This window comes from Macaca nemestrina, chromosome 9 (assembly GCF_043159975.1).
Source record: "Macaca nemestrina isolate mMacNem1 chromosome 9, mMacNem.hap1, whole genome shotgun sequence".
Classification (NCBI taxonomy): Eukaryota; Metazoa; Chordata; class Mammalia; order Primates; family Cercopithecidae; genus Macaca; species Macaca nemestrina.
Genome location: NC_092133.1, coordinates 3,196,729 through 3,217,774, shown reverse-complemented (window position 1 = coordinate 3,217,774; position 21,046 = coordinate 3,196,729). Strand labels below are relative to the sequence as shown.

General features: G+C 39.4%; 1 long non-coding RNA gene across 1 annotated transcript; it reads left to right on the top strand.

The window, feature by feature from the left end:
* The first annotated feature begins 278 nt into the window (after positions 1-278).
* LOC105470785 (uncharacterized) lies at positions 279-21,046 on the top strand. The gene is made up of 3 exons (XR_980748.2): positions 279-777; positions 20,125-20,246; positions 20,330-21,046. It is a non-coding gene; the product is annotated as an uncharacterized lncRNA (long non-coding RNA).

Here is a 21,046-nt window from a genome sequence, read left to right as displayed (position 1 = left end):
CTGCACCCTGGCTTTCGCTGTGCACCTTGCTAAGCTTGTGAGCAGGGTGCAGCTCCCTCGATTAGGTGCACGCAGATCCCCTGCTGGAGTGGAGCTCTCCTAGGTGATGGTGGCGCCTGCTGGGACCTCCTCTGTCCCCCTTTCTTTGAACACTTTCAGTGCAATGCATGAGGAGTGAAACCACTGTTTGTCTGCGGAGGTGAGATGCCCGCGAGGTTCCCCAGATACCAGCTGGTTGTCATGCCAACCTTTGTCTTTTATGGATGATTGAGCTAACCTTTGCCCTCAATCCTTCAGCTTGGTGAGGGACACTCAGCTCCATTTCTTTGCCCAATTACAGGGGACGTCCACATGAGTCTTACTGAGGATGCCCCTGGCAGCATGGTGGGTGCCCCCTGGCTTGGCAGCCTCACAGGAGCCAGCCGTCCACGTGAGATGGCGTGAGTGCTGTCACCCACACGTGCCTGCTTCAGAGAGTCTGTTTCTTGTTTTGAGAGCCCTTCTGGACCCCCATGGATCTGACATCCTGCGGCACCCTGATGGTGTCTTGTCAAACACACCCAGGCCATGACCCCTTCAAGTTCATCTTTGGCCCCAGCTTGGATGCCAGATCCTGGACCTCTGTGAGGGTTTAAGGTTGACAAGTGGAACCCCAGAGGGAACAATGAAGGAATTACCTATGTCAAGCCCATGAACAGCTTGCCTGTGCCCTGTTTCGTGAGATCCAGAGATGGCATTCAAGAGGAGCACAAGTACATGGAACAGATCCTCAAAAAGGTAAGTGAAGGCTCAGGCTCCGGGAGGAGGCACCACCTGAGCATTGGGCTCTGTGTCTGGGAAGCACAGGTGGCAGCTCGTAAACCCTATTTGATGGCAGTGATGATTGGATTTGAATTCACGTGATTGGGTTGGAAACATGCAACCTAAAGCTTAAGAGGCAAATGGGACTTCATGAATTTAACGATGCTTCGGCTCTTTTGTTTTTTCCTGTTTTTAGTTTAATCAACCCCTCTTGACCATCGCATGAGTGACTGTACTGGTCACAAGTGCCCTTCAGAGCAGTGCCTGGAAGCCTCTTTGTGGGGAGGGTAACAGGTTCTAGGTAATTTCCATTTTTTCCTTAGGTCCTGTTATCCTTACAGGGTATCCCTGAAGGTGTTAAGCCTCAGTGCAAATCCCTCTCGTTTCTACGAAAAGGGTTCTGTAAATATGTGAAATACATGTATTATTATGAGTTAGGCGATCTTGCATCTTATTCTATACTTAAAGTATGGTGCCAGTTACAGGGAAAATCCCCACATCAACCACTGAAATGGAAGAAGGAACCAAAACAAGTCCTGTTTTTTTCTTTCCAGTGGAAGTCCCATTTCTTCTGTCCCTGCCTCTTCTCCCTTGCCAAGCCATCTCTCAAGTCATCAGAAACTTCTGTATAAGAAGTGTCTGTGGCATCAAGTGAGTTGGGTCCCTCACCCTGGGGACCCCAGGTGTAGGATGCTGGCGCAGGAGGTGATGCTGCCTATCCATGGCCCTCATGCCTGCCCGCCTGGCTCCATTTGCACACCTCTGCAGGTGTACCAGGTGCACCTGGCTCCCTGATGGGAAGATGGTAGTGCCCCATAAACAGCAGAGTCACAGGCACAGGGACCTGGCAAAGGGAAGAAGCTGAAGGCCTCGCAGAGGCAGGTGGGGATTTGCACCTGCTGGCCTTTAAGACTGATTTGGGGGCACAGCCTAGTCCAGGCTTCCTCTCCATCACCCCCAGGGTGAGGGACTGAGCACAGGCTGACTCAGACCACACCCAGCTCTGCAATTCTGGGGTTCTCCCTGCACAACATAAGGTGTCTCTCTGGCCAGAATGTCTGCACTGGGCCCCAAAGTCAGCTGCCCATGGGTGTTCTCAAAAGGGGCTTTGAAATATCTCCCCATGATCAGATTCTGGTAAGCACAGGGGAACTTGCATTGCAAGGAACCTTTTTGCTTTCACTCAGTCCATCCCTAATGCTCACAAACCTGCCTGAGCTCACAGTAGGTCAGCCCACCATGAGTCAAAGATGACTCCATTTCCAGGTTGTCTGTGGATAGGAGGTCCTGGCCAGGCTGACGTGTGTGGCATGGCCTGTGGCAGCCCTTGCCTTCAGCATCGGGGACATTTCCAGCAGTGGGAAGGACTCCCCATCTTCTTCCCTATCTTCTCTGTCATTCTATCACCTTATCTGAAAAACAGTTATTGAGTTTCTACTAAGATTAATGTGCTAGAAGTTTGGAAAAATCCAGAACCGCTGGTAGAAGTGATATCATCCTCTTAGGATGGTGACATCATTTATACTTGTCATCTTGAGCATTTACCAGTATTCACTTCTTCCTGATGGCCCAGAGCAGCAGGAAATAAAATGATTTAGTGGGCACTTATTGAGTACCTATTATGTGCTCAGTGCTATGAGAATAAAAATAGATAAGAAAAGTTATGGCTACCAGGTAAATGGTGGTAACCAAGGAAGAAGGGAAGTAACTCCTCTGAGGATAACCCCACTGAAGGGCGGGGGGAGGATGCCACAGTTGGCTCACGGGAGAGGCTCACGGAAGATGTGGCCACTGAAGAGGCCTGGAAAGACATGTTGGGTTTATCAACTGTGAGTGCAGTGGTGGAGGTTGTCAGGGATGGGAATGAACAAGTGCGGCCGGTGTCTCCCCAAGAGGATGCAACAGGGGGGTTCTGTTGGGGGACTGTAGGTGATACATGATACAGCAATATTTATTCTAATTGTTTTGCATTCATTTATACATACTGAATAAGTACGTATATGTCTTTTCTAATGTAAGTTGGAGTTTAAAGAATAAATTCACTGGGGAATTTTGGGTAGTCGAGGTAATGGCAACTACATAAATATGAAACTTTGCACATCTCTTCTAAATAAAATAAAGAGGGAGAATAACAAAGCTATGCAAAACCAGCATCTTCAGCGTAACTCAAAGACAGAGAATGATCAAATATGAGAAATTCCTCCAGCACAATGCAGGTGCTGTCCCCACATTCTGCAGGTGTTTGCAGGGTAAGTGCAGCTCACAGAACAGGGAGAGCAGGTTCAGGTCGGAAATGGATCTGAATCCACCCCTGGAAAGAGGAAGTCGCCTTAAGCATGAAAATGCCATTCCTGGCAGATCAAAGCACTGACTATAAGGAAGAGCCTTTAACTGTGTGGTGGACGTGAGGACGTAACCTGGAAAAGGTCATGCTTGGGAGGTGGAAAGGGTTAACAAAAAGGGGCGGCGTGCTGAATGCTGCGCAGAGAAGAGCAAAAGAAGGAGCGGGGAGTCCTGTAAGAAAAAGAATCAAAGGACACGCACTCCCTCTTCTCACTGCCACCTCCAAAAATATTGACAAAGAAGACAGAGAGAAAGAATTATCTATTCAGTAAAGAAACTACACTTTATTGCACTGACAGAAAGCAGGCAAGGATAGTCTTGAAGTAAATATCTCATGAACCAAACTAAATTGCTCGCCCGGTCCACATAAATGCAGAGGCACAGACAGTCTTTCTTTACACAAATCTACCAAAAAGGAAAACAAAAGGTGGGATTCCAAACAATTTAGCTGGTAAAATCCCCCTTACAAAATCAGTAACAAAGCAGAAGAAAAGTATTATGTTATACTCAAAATTAGATCCACTTAAACAGCCTGGAGAGGTCTGCAGAACATCCTGAACCAGAAGTTCAAAAACTAAGAACAGAAATGGGTATAAAAAGACAAAAGAAAAATGAAATGAGAGTTGAAGCTGGAAAATAAAGACAAAATCATATCAACAATGAAGTCCAAATTACAAGGCATCCAATAAAAATAGATTAGAATGAAAATATACATTTTCAATGAAAATACATTGAAAAAAAGGTGAAAACAGACCAAGACAATGAAAATGAGGAAAAAAGCAAGAAAGTAAATACAAAGAGAAAGTGGATGAAATGGATTATTGGGAAAAATACTCGATTTACCTATAAAGACAGATACAACAAAACAAAACAAAAACAGTGGGCAGAGCTACTATTTAAAATTGTAATCTAGGGGAAGATGCTTAGTAATGAAGTAATATCTGAATTTACATATTGAAAAGGACCCCTGGGTACCGGGGAAAACTGACTTGGAAGCATTAACTTCAGTACACCCCCTAGCAAAATGACTGGATAAACCAACTTAAAATGGACAAAAAAATAGACTAAACTTAGACATTTCAAAACACATACAAATGAAAGCAACAATGTAGCAGAATTTTCAAAGTACTCCAAGTAAGAAAATGTGAACCAAGGACTTGATATCTGGCTAAGCAGTCCCTCCAATGTCCAGACTATTCAAAGAGTAGTTTTAACATGCAGCATGCAGGAGCTTTCATAAATAATACACCAAAAATAAATTTATATTGCCAAGAGATGACTGTGGAGACTTCAGAACAAAGACTATTGGTATTTTATATATTGAATATTTGTATCTAGTAGTTGTAGGTAGATGGAAGCTTAAATGATGTTGCAAAGATGGATCTAGGGCTCTCTCTTTCTCGTATGTGTGTGTGTGTGTGTGTGTGTGTGATGCAAATGAAGTGGAGAGATAAAAAAGACAGAAGAAAGAAGAACACACCCATTGATCATTGATTGCCATATGGGCAATAAGTGATAGGTAGAATACTCTTAAAACAAAACGAGGGCTGTGGCTCATGCCTATAATCCCAGCACTTTGGGAGGCTGAGGTGGGCGGATCACCTGAGATCAGGAGTTCGAGACAGCATGGCTAACACGGCGAAACCCCTATCTCTCAAAAAAAAAAAAACAACCTACCACCACCAAAAAAAAACCCCCAAAAAAACAAAAACAAAAACAAAAACAAAAAAACCCCCAAACAAACACCAAAACAAATTGTGAAAATTTGTATAAGAAAATCTGAATAAGACATTTAAAAAGATATGAGTACAAAAGTAACCTCTAGAACAAAAATAAAAAGTGTTGTAAATACCAAAAGACATAAATTATAAATAAAAGAGCTAATAGAATGCATCAGTTAAACAAAATGACGAATACAATATACACAAGTACAATTTTAATGAATAAATACATAATACACATTTCAACAAATATCCCGGTACAATTGGACATTGACATGCAGAAAGACACTTAGGTTTCTTTCTATACCATTCACAAAAGTTAACTCAAAATGGACCATAAATCTAAATGTAAAAATTAAACTTCTTGGAAGAAATTTTTAAAGAGAAGGTCTTTATGACCTTGGGTTAGGCACAGATTTCTTAGATGAAATATTACAGAAACAATCCATGAAAGAAAAAAACAATAACTTAGGCATCATCAAAATTAAAAACTTTGGCACGTCAAAAGACACTGTCAAGAAAATAAAAAGACAATCTGGGAGAAAGTATTTGCAAATCATGTACTTGACTAAAGCTTTGTATCCAGAATGTATAAAGAGCTCTTACAATGCCATCTCTCTCTCTCTTTCTCTCTGTCTCTCTCTAACACACACACACACACACACACACACACGATTAAAATGGGTGCAAAATTTGAACAGACATTTCACCTAAGTAGATACATGAATGGTGAATAAGCACATGAAAAGATGAGGAACACCATTAACCATCAGGGAAATGCAAATTCTAATCACAGTGAGGATACCCCTTCCCCCATACCCTACATGGCTCTAACTGAATAGACAATAACTCCTACTGGCAAGGAGGTGGGACACAGGGAACTCCTGGGCTGTGGTAGGAAGGCCAATCATACCGTGACTTTAGAATATAGCTTGGCAGTTCCTGAAAAAGTTAAACATTTATTCACCATAAGACCCAGAGATCCTACTAGGTACCTAGCTAGGAGAAAGAAAAACCCATGCCCACATAAAATATTGCATGTGAATGTCTATAGCAGTGTTACTAATACCAGCTAGAAAGTGGAAACAACACAGAATGTCATCAGCTGGTGAGTGGACAAATAAAATGCGGCATATCCTTACAATGGAATGTTATTCATAAATCAAGACATAAGAAATATTGATATGTACTACAACATGGAAGAACCTCAGAAACACTATTTTAAGAGAAAGAAACAAGACAAAAAATACATTTTATGTGAGCCTACTTATATGAAATATCCAGAAAAGGTAATCTATAGACAGATAGTAGATTAGTAGTTCCCTGAGCTGGGAATGGAAATAAGAATGAGGTCAAATGGGCCGGAGGTTATTTTTTGGGGGTGATTACAATTTCTAAAATTAGATTGTGGTAAGGGTTCCACTGCTCCATAAATTTATTTAAAAATTGTTGAAATTTGTATATAATGTAGGTCAATTTTATGAAATGTTAATTATACCTCCATAAAGCCATTAAAAAATAAGAATCTGACAGGATTGAAACCAAACATACCAGTTTTGTCAATACAGGTAAATGGGTTTAACTTATTGCATAAAAGAAAATGTTTTCCGATTCACTTCAGAGAGAAAATCCCACATGTGTGCTGTATGCAAGAGACTCATCTAGAATAAAATTATTTGAGAATGATGAAAATAAAGAAATTTACAAAGATGTGCTATACAATTGGAGACAGGAAAATCAGAGTAGCAATACTTGCTTCAGACCTAGTAAAATTCCAAATGCAAAGCTTTTGGAAATAACAAAGCATTTAGAAATTGACAAAAAAATGCAAATAATAAAGGACACATTTTACTGCTGAAAGCCATTATTTATAATGAAGTAATAATAATTATAAATATTTATTTACCAAATAACAACCAACTTGAAAAGGCAGAATTTAGAAGAAATGCAAAGAATCCTAAATAGGACAGGAAGACTTTAAGACATCACTCTCAGTACAAGACAGACAAAGGCACAAACAATAAATTAGAATATAGAAGACCTAAAAAATACAAGCCTTAAGGTAGATTTCTGTACGTATCATATTCTACAACCTGATAATTGTCAATGCATATTTACATACAACACACATGAAACATTAATAAGGACTGATCACACATTAGGTCACAAAACAGTAAGATTCATGGAGTAAGAATTCTATAAACAACACTCTCTGATTATAATACAAGTAGAAAGTATTAACCAAAATTAAAATGGCCTTTTCATTAGAAAATTTAAAATCCTAGGCCGGGCGCGGTGGCTCACACCTGTAATTTAGCACTTTGGGAGGCCAAGGCAGGCAGATCACGAGGTCAGGAGATCAAGACCATCCTGGCTAACACTGTGAAACCCTGTCTCTACTAAAAAATACAAAAAAATTAGCTGGGCGTGGTGGTGGACGCCTGTAGTCCCAGCTACTCAGGAGGCTGAGGCAGAAGAATGGCGTGAACCTGGGAGGCGGAGCTTGCAGTGAGCCGAGACCATGCCACTGCACTCCAGCCTGGGGGACAGAGTGAGACTCCGTCCCCACCCCCCCAAAAAAAGAAAATTTAAAATCCTATTACACTTGAATAAAAGAGGAATACAAACCAAAATTAAAGAATTCATAAACAATAGTAATGAAAACACTACATATCAGAATTTGTAGTATATATTCAGAAAGAGGAAAATGTATAGCCTTAAATATGTTTTATAAACGAAAGTGAAAGAAAAGAACTGAGTTAATTTTCCTTTTCAAAGAGTTAGAAAAAAATCACCAAGCAAACCAAAAGACATCACAAGTAAGGAAACATTAAAATATTAAAGATAAAAACAGAAATAAGCCAGCAGAGTCTAATGCTAGGGCTGTAGGTTTTTTCTCTCTTAGTGCAAAGGTCGTTTAATATTAGGGAAACCATTAATACAATGCAGTCTATGTGCATCTAAAAAGGAAACCCATGGCTGGGTGTGGTGGTTCACACCTGTAATCCCAGCACTTTGGGAGGTTGAGGCAGGCAGATGACTTGAGGTCAGGAGTTCAAAACCAGCCTGGCCAACATGGTGAAACCCTGCCTCTACTAAAAAAATACAAAAATTAGCCAGGTATGGTGGTATGTGCCTGTAATCCCAGCTACCCAGGAAGCTGAGGCAGAAGAATCGCAGGAACCTGGGAGGCGGAGGCTGCAGTGAACTGAGATTGCGCCACTGCACTCCAGCCTGGGTGACAGAGCAAGACTCTGTCTCAAAAAAACAAAAAAGAAGTAATGAGGAAGACTTCTGAGAAGAATAGGGAGTGATACATGAGGATATATTATTATGTAGGAAAAAGTAAGCAAAGTGCAGAAGAATGCAGTATGTTACATTTTTGTGTAAGAAAAAGGGGAACTAAAAATTTACATCCATTTGTTCATTTATGAAAAAATGGAAAACGCAATTACTCACACACAAAGAAGGATGAACCAGAGACCCATACAATAAAATTGGCGCCTACTTGGGGTGGGTGGGATTGAGCGGAAAGATGAAAAATAGAAAACAAGGGGTGTAGGTGGTGACACTTCTTGGTGTCAGTCCTATTGTGCCGTCTGACTTCTGGAACCATGTTAATATTTTACTTACTCCAAAAAGAAAATCAACGAAATCAACAAGAATGGGTGTGTAAACAATCTACGATGGAATACAAAAAGAAAATAAATGAAGTGACTTGTTTTCCACAATGAATAAGATGAGCATACTGAAGTGGGGGGGGAGGCAGTGGAGAACTAACCAAATAACTGCTGAACACACAACAGTTGTCTCAGTGTTTATGGGTGATTGTTTCCAGGAGCCCTCACGGATACCAAAATCCATGGATGCTTGTGTTTCTTATGTTAAATGGCACATCCTATGCATGTAACCTATACACATCCTCCCATATACTTTAAATAATCTCTAGATTATGTATAATCCCTAATATAATGTAAGTGCTATGTAAATAGCTGTTGTACTGTATTGTTTAGGGAATAATGACAAGAAAGTATCTGTACATGTTCAGTACAAACACAATTATCCACTTTTTCCCAAATATTTTTGGTCTGTGGCTGGTTGAATCCGTGGATTCAACCCATGGATTGAACCCATGGATATGAAGGGCTGAATGTATTTGGACTCTATGTCCTCAGGCTAAAGATAAAAATAACTCTAAACAAACTTCCAGCTCTAGTTAAAGGGATTTATTATTATTGTTATTTATCACAGAGGCATGGGTTAGCATTTCTGAAACTTTTTTTTTTAGGGTCAAGCAAATCAGTAAATATGTTGTAGGAGATGGGAGCAGGAGAAGGAGCTATGATTATGGAAGGAAGAGAGAATGAGAGGAACCGTGTGATATTGGATGGCAATTGGAGAGATCAGGGTGAACACCAAGATGATTTTTGGGTGGTGAAGCTATCATCTGCCCTTTGCAATTTGTGGCTGATGTATTGCACAACCTTTTGCTAGATGACAGGGGAGGTGACCCGATCCTGATACACATTTCAACAGGGTGAAGGCACTGGCCTGTGGTGTCCCTGGCTTCAGCCACGTTGATAGCCACTGAGTGTTTTTGTAAGGATGCAAATGCAGGAGGTGGCTCCCAGGGTTCAAGTCCTAGCTGCCCTCCTTGTTACTGCTGAGAACATTCACACTTCCATGCCTCAGTTTTTCTATTTGTCTTCTGGGTGCCTACCTAGCAAATTGTGAGGATACATGATTTAACATGCGTGAAGAACTTAGTGTGGTGTCTGGCCCAGGGTGAAATTCTTTATCCATTAGCTCTTCTTAGTGTTTTTACTTTTGTTGAAAATCTGTATGGCTTAATAATTCAATCACAAAAATAAGTGCATGAGTTGCTTGGTGGGAAACTCGCCTTGGAACTGCTGGGGATATTTTGGGTTGACTTTCCTTTACACGCTGCTGCTTCGTGGAACTTAACTGGGTCCCTTTTTAGTACTCTAGGAAAACTCATCAGAGATGTTTGCAGAAGTCTGAAATCCCATCTTGACTCTATCATCTTTTTGAAAGGCAAAACCCTATTTTCTTTGGAGGTATCAATCTCTTAAAATGCTAAACGAGAAGGTAAATTTGAAACCACAAGCCTGATAACAGTCTGAGACCCACACTTGAAAGCCAATAAGTGAATTATGGTGATGTGTTTGGGCTGTATCCCAGAGATGGTGGTGGACTAAGAACGGTCAGTGGTGGCAGCCCACCTGGGGTGTGGAGAGTGAGGCTGGGTTCTGAGGTGTGGAGGAAACTGAGGACCCGGCCACAGCACCCCATTGTTGCTTTCTACTGTTCACCTCTGCACAGACTCTGCAGTCCTGGCTTAAGACACAGAAACACCCCACCCCCCACTCCTGAGAAGCACCACAGGCACATTAAAACAGCAGTAAATAGGCCGGGCGTGGTGGCTGACACCTGTAATCCCAGCACTTTGGGAGGCCAAGGTGGGTGGATTACCTGAGGTCAGAAGTTCGAGACCAGCCTGGTCAACATGGTGAAACCCTAGTTCTCCTAAAAATACAAAAAAAAATTAGCTGGGTGTGGTGGTACACACCTGTAATCCCAGCTATTAGGGAGACTGAGGCAGGAGAATTGCTTGAGCCCGGGAGACGGAGGTTGCAGTGAGCCGAGATCATGCCACTGTACTCTAGCCTGGCTGATAGAACGATACTCTGTCTCAAAAACAAACAAACAAACAAAAAACAGCCAAAACAGCAACAACAACAACAAAAAACAGCAGTGAATAAATGATCAGCATTTAGGGACATACCCCCACAGCCCACCATTCAGATCTAATCACTGCCCACATATTTGGATGTTTCCATTTTTTTCTACATAATGCTGTTTTACTTTTTCTTACAGAAAAAGAACCAAACATTTTTTTGACTTGGAAAGAAAAACTTTAATTTCAAATTCAGGGATATAAGTGCAGGTTTGTTACATAGGTAAACTTGTATTATGGGGGTATGTTGTATAGATTATTTCATCACCCAGGTATTAAGCTTAGCACTTGTATTAGTCACCTCTCACACTGCTATAAAGAACTACCTGAGGCTGGGTAATTTATGAAGAAAAGAGGTTTAATTGACTCACCGTTCTACAGGCTGTACAGAAAGCATGACTGGGAGGCCTCAGGAGACTTACAATCATGGTGGAAGGTGAAGGGAAGGCTGGGAGGCCTCAGGAGACTTACAACCATGGTGGACGGCAAAGGGAAACTGAGTACCTTCTTCACACGACAGAGTGGGAGAGAGAGCGACACACTTATAAACAACCGGATCTCATGAGAACTCACTCACTGTCGTGAGAACAGCAAGGGCGAATACATCTCATGATGCAAACACCTCCGACCAGGTCCCTCCCCTGACATTGGGAATTACAATTCAACATGAGATTTGGGTGGGGACACAGAGCCAAACTATATCAATACCCATTAGTTATTTTTCCTGATGATCTTCTCCCTCCTTCTACACTTCACCCTCCAAAAGGCCCCACTGTGTGTTTTTGCCCAATATGGGTCCGTGTGTTCTCCTCATTTAGCTCCCACTTATAAGTGAGAACATGTGGTATTTGGTTTTCTCTTCCTGTGTTAGTTTGCTGAGGATAGTGGCCTCCAGCTCCAACCATGTCCTTGTGAAAGACATGATCTCATTCTTATTATGGCTGCATAGTATTCCATGGTGTATATATACCACATTTTCTTAATCCAGTCTATCACTGAGGGGCATTTAGGTTGACTTCATGTCTTTGCTATTGTGAATAGTGCTGCAATGAACATATGTATACATTTGTCTTTATGATAGGATGATTTATATTCCTTTGGTTATATACCCAGTAATAGGATTACTGGGTTGAATGGAAGTCTTTAGGTCTTTTTTGTTTTGTTTTGTTTTGGTTTTGTTTTGTTTTTGTTTTTGAGATGGAGTCTCGCTCTGTCACCCAGACTGGTTTGCAGTAGTGTGATCTCAATTCATTGCAACCTCCACCTCCCCGGCTCAAGTGAGTCTCTTGCCTCAGCCTCCTGAGTACCCGAGATTACATGCATGTGCCACAATGCCAAACTAATTTTTGTGTTTCTAGTAGAGACAGGGTTTCACCGTGTTGGCCAGGCTGGTCTTGAACGCCTCACCTCAAGTGATCTGCCTGCCGCGACCTCCCAAAGTGCTGGGATTATAGGTATTCACTACCACACCCTGACTGTCTTTAGGTCTTTGAGGAATCACCACACTGTTTTCCACAATGGCTGAACTAATTTACATTTCCACCAACAGTGTATAAGCATTCCCTCCAAACCTCACCAGCATCTGAAAATATTCCTGTTATTATCTCATAGCATTTTATCGTAAGCACTTTACAATGCTATTGAACAGTTTACAGGACGTTTATTTTAAAAATAATACTATTTTCACAAGCATCACTTTGACATCTTAACTAAGGTATAATTGATATATGATAAACTCACATATTAAAAGTGTGTAATTTCTTAAGTTTTGACATGTGCCTGCACCTGTGAAACCATTACCACAATTGAGTTAATGACATTTCCCTCATTCTCAAAGCTCCCTCAGGCCCCTTTGAAATCCCCCTCCCATCTCCCCAGCCTCCTCTTGCTCCCCAACAAACACTTGCATACTCTGGGTTATTATATATTAATTTGTATTTTCTAGAGTGTTCTACAGATGGAAATAGAGAGTACATACTCTTTTTTTGTCTGGCTTTTTTACTCAGGAAAATGATTTGGAGATTCATTCATGCTGCTGAGTATATGTATAGTTAATTCCTTTTTGTTGCTGAGTAATATTCTATGGAATTGATGCACTGTGGTTTCTTTACTCACTCGGCAGCTGAGGGACATCCAGCTTCTTTCCAGTTTGGGGCTATTGCAGATAAAGCTGCTATGAACAGGTAGGTACAAGTCTTTATGAGGACATTTCCTGTTAAAAAAAAAAAACCCACAGGAAATACCCTTATTTCTTATGAGAAACACCTATGAGTAGAATGACTGAATCCTGTAACGGGTGATGTTTAACCTTCTAAGAAACTGCCAAACTTTTCCAAAATGGTTGCACCATCTTATGTTCCCATCAGCAGCTTGCGAGAGTTCCAAGTTCCCCAGAGTCTCCAGGGCTTGGCATGGTCAGTCTCAATTTTAGCCATCCTAGTAGGTGTGGAATGGTTCTCACTGTGGCTTTATATTTAGCGTGGTCATATATTTAATGACTAATGATATTGAGCATGTTTTCATGTACTAATTTGCCATCTGTAAATGCCATGTGGTGAAGTATCTGTATAACTTCTGCTCACTTTTCCCCTTACTTTGTTGTCATTGTTGAGTTTTGAGAGTTCTGTATATATTCTGGATATAAGTACTTGTTTTAGATGTATGCTTTGCAATGATTTCCTCCTAGCTGTGCCTTGCCTTTCATTTTCTTAACAGTGTCTATTGAAGAGCAGAAGTTTTAGATTTTGATGAGGTCCCACTTACCAATTTATTATTTTGTAGATTGTGCTTAGATGGTCATATTAAAAAATATTTGCTTAATCAAAGGTCACAAAGATTTTATGTTTGTTTTCTTTTGAAGTTTTATAATTTTAGGTTATATATTTAGGTCTATTATCTAGTTTGAATTAATTTCTGTATATGACATAAGGCGTGGTTGAAGTTTTTTTGCATAGAGATATCCAGTTCTAGAATTATTTGTTGAAAAGACTCATCATTTTCTACTTAATTGCTTTTGTATATTTATCAAAACTCGGTTGTCCCTAGGTATGTATTTTTGGAGTCTATTTTGTTCAACTGACCTGTCCTTATGCCAGTATCACACTGTTTTGATTATTGTAGTTTTATAATGTCTTGAAATCAGGCAGTGATAATCCTCCAATTTTGTTCTTTTCCTTAGCTCTTCTTGTTGTTCTAGTTTCTTTCAATTTCCATATGAATTTAAAAACCAGTTTGTCACTTTCTGCAAATAAGCCTATTGGGATTGTTATAAAAATTATATTGCATCTATGAATTAACTGGGGGATGAGTGGTAGCTAACCATGTTAAATTTTCTAACCCATATGATGAGGCACATCTCTTAATTTATTTGGGCATTTAAAAAATTTCTCTCAGAACTGTTTTGTGGTTTTCAATGTACAGATCTCTTGCATCTTTTGTCAGATTTATGTCACATTTTTTGTGCTGTGGCAAATATATTATTATTTTTGAATTTCAATTTTCTGTTGTTTGTAGCTAGTATATAGAAGTACATTTGAATTTTTATGATTTTGTATCCTGCAATCTTGTTAAACTCACATTAGTTGTAGTAGCCTTTGTAAATTATAATATCTTTTCAGTTAATTGAACCCTTTATCATTATGAAGTGTCCTTCTTTATCTCTGGCAATAGAATCTGCTCTGAAATTTGCTTCATATGATATTAGTGTAGCCACTAGATCTGTTTTGACTGATGCTAATGTGATATATCTTTTTTCACCCCTTTACTTTTAATTTATGTCTTTATATTTAAAGTGTGTTTCTTCCCCTCATCTTATAGTTGGATCTTGCTTTCTAAAATCCAATTTGTCAAAAGCTGCTTTTTGCTGTTTAGATTGTATTTACTATATTAGTTCATTTTCACATTGCTATAGAGAACAGCCCAAGAGTGGGTAACTTATAAAGAAAAAAAGTTTATTTGACTCACAGTTTCACATGACTGGGGAGGCTTCAGGAAACTTACAATCATGGTGGAAGGCGAAGAGGAAGCAAAGACCTTCACATGGTGGCAGGAGAGAGAAGTGCTAGCAGGTGAAATGCTAGATTCTTATAAAACCATCAGATCTTGTGAGAACTCCCTCACTATCATGAGAACAGCATGGAGGAAACTGCCCCATGATCCAATCACCTACCTCAACATGTGGGAATTTAATTCAAGATGAGATTTGGGTGGGGACACAGAGCCAAACCTTATCAATATATTTAATGTGTTTATTGATGTGGTTGGATTTAAAACTACCTTCTTGCTATTTGTATTGTCTGTCTTTTGTTCTCTTTTTTCCCATTTAGTTTGAATTGTGTGTTTTTTTAAAGTTCCATCTTATTCCTTTTGTTGGATCATTAACTGTAATGCTTTGTTTTGTTGTGTTAGTGGTTGCTTTAGGGTTTGTAGTATATACTTCATTAATGAATCCCTATCTTCAAGTGTTATTACACCACTTCACAGAGAGTGTAAGCACCTACAATTACACACTTCCATTTCTTCCCTCCTGCCTTTATGCTATTTTGCCGTACATTTTATTGTTATACATGCTATAAACAGTTAAAACAGTTCTCTTTTAAAGAGATTTAAATAACAACAAACACATATATTTACTCTGGTAGTTACCATTTCCAGGGCTCTTCATTCTTTTCTGTGGATCAATATTTGTCTGCTATCATTTTTCTTCTGCCTGAAGGACTTCTTTCAGAATTTCTAGATTCGATGCTATCCCCAACAAGGTACCACTGACTTTCTTCACAGAATTTGAAAAAACTACTTTAAACTTCATATGGAACCAAAAAAAGAGCCTGCATAGCCAAGACAATCCTGGGCAAGAAGATCAAAGCTGGAGGCATCACACTACCTGACTTCAAACTATACTACAATGCTATAGTAACCAAAACATCATGGCACTGGTACCAAAACAGATTTATAGACCAATGGAACAGAACAGAGGCCTCAGATATAACACCACACAGCTACAACCATCTCATCTGTGACAAACCTGACACACATAAGCAATAGGGAAAAGATTCCCTGTTTAGTAAATGGTGTTAGGAAAACTGGCTAGCCATATGCAGAAAACTGAAACTGAACCCCTTCCTTATACCTTTTACAAAAATCAACTCAAGATGGATCAAAGACTTAAAAGTAAGACCTAGGACCATAAAAATCCTAGAAGAAAACCTGGGTAATACTACTCAGAACATAGGCATGGGCAAAGATTTCATGTCTAAAACACCAAAAGCAATGGCTACAAAAGCCAAAATTGACAAATGGGATCTAATTAAACTAAAGAGCTTCTGCACAGCAAAAGAAACTATCATCAGAGTATACAGGCAACCTACAGAATGGGAGAAAATTTTTGCAATCTATCCATCTGACAAAGGGCTAATACCCAGAATCTACAAATAACTTAAACAAATTTACAAGAAAAAAACACAAACAACCCCATGAAAAAATGGGCAAAGGATATGAACAGACACTTCTCAAAAGAAAGCATTTATGGGCCGGGCGCAGTGGCTCAAGCCTGTAATCCCAGCACTTTGGGAGGCCGAGACGGGTGGATCACGAGGTCAGGAGATCGAGACCATCCTGGCTAACATGGTGAAACCCCGTCTCTACTAAAAAAATCCAAAAAAAAGCTAGCCGGGCGAGGTGGTGGGCGCCTGTAGTCCCAGCTACTCGGGAGGCTGAGGCAGGAGAATGGCGTGAACCCGGGAGGCGGAGCTTGCAGTGAGCTGAGATCCGGCCACTGCACTCCAGCCTGGGTGACAGAGCGAGACTCTGTCTCAAAAAAAAAAAAAAAAAAAAAAAGAAAGCATTTATGCAGCCAGCAGACAGATGAAAAAATGCTCATCATCACTGGTCATCAGAGAAATGCAAATCAAAACCACAATGAGATACCATCTCACGCCAGTTAGAATGGCAATCATTAAAACGTCAAGGTACAACAGATGTTGGAGAGGTTGTGGAAAAATAGGAATGCTTTTACACTGTTCGTGGGAGTGTAAATTAGTTCAACCATTGTGGAAGACAGTGTGGTGATTCTTCAAGGATCCATTTGACCCAGAAATCTCATTACTGGGCATATACCCAAAGGATTACAAATCATTCCACAATGAAGACACATAACCATGTATGTTTATTGTGGCATTATTCACAATAGCAAAGACTTGGAAGCAATCCAAATGTCCATCAGTGATAGACTGGATTAAGAAAATGTGGTACATATACGTCATGGAATACTATGCAGCCATAAAAAGCATGAGTTCATGTCCTTTGCAGGGACATGGATGAAGCTGGAAATCATCATTCTCAGAAAACTATCACAAGGTCAGAAAACCAAACACCGCATGTTCTCACTCATAAGTAGGAGTTGAACAATAAGAACACATGAACACAGGGAGGGGAACATCACACACTGGGGCTTGTTGGGAGGTAGGCGGCTAGGGGAGGGATAACATTAGGAGAAATACCTAATGTAGGTGACGGATTGATGGGTGCAGCAAACCACTAGGTCACATGTATACCTGTGTAACAAACCTGTATGTTCTGCACATGAAACCCAGAACTTAAAGTACAATTAAAAAAAATTTGTAGTAGTGTGGCTCTGCTGACGATGATGAATTCTTTCTGCTTCTCTATGTCTAGAAACCTTTCATTTTGCCTTTGTTTATGAGATTTTTTTTTTCCAGGGCATAGAATTCTTGGTTGGTAGCTTTTTTATTTTCCCCTTTCTGCTCTTTCTAGATGTTGCTTTGCTGTCTTCCCTCTTGCATTCTTTTTGACAAGAAGTCATTATCCTGATATGCCTGATATGTGCCCTATGGTTGCTTTTAAAATCTTCTCTTTATCACTGGTTTTGAGTAATTTGATCATCATGTGTCTTAGTGTAGTTTTCTTCATGTTCCTTTTGACTGTGGTTAAATGGTTCTTAAATTTGTAGGCGTATATTTTTTGTCTAATTTGGAAAAATTTCAGCTATTATTTATTCACATATTTTTTGCTGTTATCCTGCTCAGTCTACTTAGGGGACTTCACATATTGGGCCGCTTTAAATTGCTTCACAGCTTGTTGATCTTTTATTGATTTTTTTTCTTTATTTATAACCAGCATCATTTCTAATAGATGCAAAATATTTCCTCTTATGTTTTCTAATTTGTTTAATTGTTTATCTTTTAGTTGGGCATATAGTTCATTTTAGTGTTTTATTTTTCTACTGTAAATATGGCCAGGAAAAACATTTTGAGAGGACCATGTTCTGATTTTTCCAAAATATAAATTATGAGATAATTGGTTTTAAAATTCCCTTTACATACTCACAGATTATGTTATAAAGGTGTTTGTTTATTTACCTTTCCATGCAGTGTATGAAATGCCCGTCTCACATAGCCATTGCTAGCATTAAGGGCTTTAAAAATTATTTTATTTGAACATAATTTTCCTATGGGAATGTGTGTGTGTGTGTGCACACCTGTGCATGCATGCTTGTGTTTGAATGCATGTACATATTATCAGAATGAATAATTTTTTGCTTATTGTATTTTTAAGAATGTAAGTTAAGCATGAAAAAATGTAATGAAATGTTTGAATAAGAGTGGCATTTTATTGCCTCTAACTTGTGTTCCAAATTTATTGATTTTGACTTGCATTATTTGGCACATGTGCCACTGTTTAAATGACGCCCATGTGACACTGTTGTAGAATATAAACTTTTTTTTTTCGGATAGAGTTCTGCTCTTGTCAACCCAGGATGGAGTGCAATGGTGCAATCTTGGCTCACTGCAACCTCCACCTCTCAGGTTGAAGCAATTCTCCTGCCTCAGCCTCCCAAGTAGCTGCGATTACAGGCACCCATCACCATGCCTGGCTAGTTTTTGTATTTTTAGTAGAGACACGGTTTCACTGTGCTGGCCAGGCTATTCTCTAACTCCTGAGCTCAGGTGATCTACCCGCCTCGGCCTTGAAAGTGCTGGGATTACAGGCGTAAGCCCCTGCGCCTAGCCAGAATATAAACTTTTAATATTTTAAGTAAAACATTAGCAACCACTAAACTGATAATTCTACTTATTAAGTTACCCTACACATAAGCAGCAGCACAATTCACAGGCTACTGAAATAAGAGGGACTTTTGTTTATCAGATCTCTGTCTGCCACCGCCACATGGCACCAAGCTCACATGCCATTTATAATCTTTGATTTGTGCTATTTTAAACAAAAATTGGACTTTTAAATTATAGCAAATGTAGACAAAAGGTGAGACTTCATTAATGTTTTATTACATTATTTTAAATTATTCAAATTTATGTAAAATGAAACAATCCTCTTATGTAAATTTTGTTTCTCTGTCAATATTTAATTCTCTGATTCCTGCTTCATGCCTTATTTCAATGGGTATAGCTTGTGAGTAAATACTGAATAATGGGAATGATAGAAGGTGTCTCCGTTTGGGCTCCTGTAGCAGAATACAATAGACTTGGAGGCTTTTAAACAGCAGAAGTTTCTTCAGTTCTAGAGACTGAAAGTTCAAGATCAAGGTGTCCACAGATTCAGTGTCTGCTGAGGACTTGCCTTCTGGTTCATAGATGGCCGTCTTCTCGCTGTGACCTCATGCAGTGGAAGGGACAAAAAGCTTCTCCAGGGTCTCTTTTATAAGGGGCATTAGCCCCATTCATGAGGAATCCACCCTCAAGACTTAATCACTCCCCCAAGGCCCCACCTCCAAATATCATCATCCTGAGGGTTAGGTTTCCATATTTAAATAATGGAGGGACACAAACATTTAGTCTGTAGCAGAAGGTCTCCTAATTTAGTTTCCAATTTTATTGAGAATGCCTCTAGTTTTTAGATATCAGGAATAGATACTTGCTTTTCTGGACAGAAATATAATTTATATCACTTTGTTGACTGGATACGTTTATTGATAGATTTTCTAGTGTTAAAGTGTCTACATTCCTGAGTAAGCCTACTTGATTTTACAAGATTATTTGGTTACTACCCTGCTGTTTTTTGTTTGTTTTTTTGCTAGTGTTTCCTAATGACATTTAGCTTTATTTTTAAACATGTTATTCTCCTTTCTCCTTGTTAGTTTTTGACAGTAGGGTTGTATTAGCTTTCTCTAATAAATCCAGCAGTCTCCCAGATTTTTCTGTGCTGTGCATTAGCATTTTTAAATTTAAAATTATGATTTCCTTGAACGTTTGCAACCATTGAAGGCACCATTAGTGCATTTTCTCCTTACTTCTTAGTTTTGGGCTCATTGGTGTATTCAAAATTTCATCTCTTTGATACGCTATTGTTTAATAATTGTTCTCACTGAGGGGTTGGGCAAACTCCTCCACCCCACAAGCCATGGGCTTGGTTGTCAATCTTGCTTTGGCCATTGGAATGGGAAGAATATTACATATGCCATGTCTGCAGAGAGGCTTTGAACATATTTAGGACTTTTAGGTTCACTCTGTGCACATATATTCTTTCCAGGTGAGGAAAAGCTTCCAGGAAATTGTTACTATTTCAACCTGGAGCCTGGAAGGAGAGATGCACAGAGAAGCTGTGAACCCAACTTGTACATCTTGAGCCAACCCCAGCTATATCTCGCCAAGGTCAGTCAACCTACAAACCCATGAGAAAGAAACAAATGCTTGGCATTGTAAGCCACTGACATTTTGTAATTATTTCTTTGCAGCACGAACACAGAAGAAGTTGATTAATGCAATTAGTGCGTATACCAAGATATTGCTGGCTGATAATTTCACTGAAAATCAATTTATTTCCCTCCCCTATTTTCTTCTCCTTTCTTCCTTCCTCCTTCCCTCTCTTCTTTCCTTCTCATCTCTCTTTCTTTCCACTCATTCCCTCTCACTTTTCCTTCCTGGAAGCATTTAAAGCTATGAATTGTTTAACATGTGATATTTTGATTTCTTTGTATTATAAATAGTCTGTTACGGTATTTCATTTTCTTTTCTCTTTATCCTAATAATTATGAGCTATTTTTTTCCAAGAGTTTACTTTTTTTTTGATGGCACAAGCTTTATTATTAATGTTAAGCTTTGGTGTGTTGTGGTCAGAAAATATAATCTCTATTTTTTCTTAAATTTTATTAAATTTTCTTAAGTTAAATGTCATTGAGGTTTTCTTTAGCACTTGAATATGGTTAATTTTTGTAAATACTACATGACTCTTGGAAAGGCTTATGTGTAAGTTTCTTGTTCAAGTCTCTGACATGCTAGTTTTCTATTTACTCTCTCATGGAATAGGGAAGATGTCTGGAGTCTCCCAGTTCAGGTGTGTTTCTGTCCATTTCAGCTAGACCTAGAGCATGGTTTGCTTTTTAATTGCTAGGGTATTTTCAGCACCACACGTTTGTATTGCTATATTGTAGCTTTTATCAACATAAAATCAT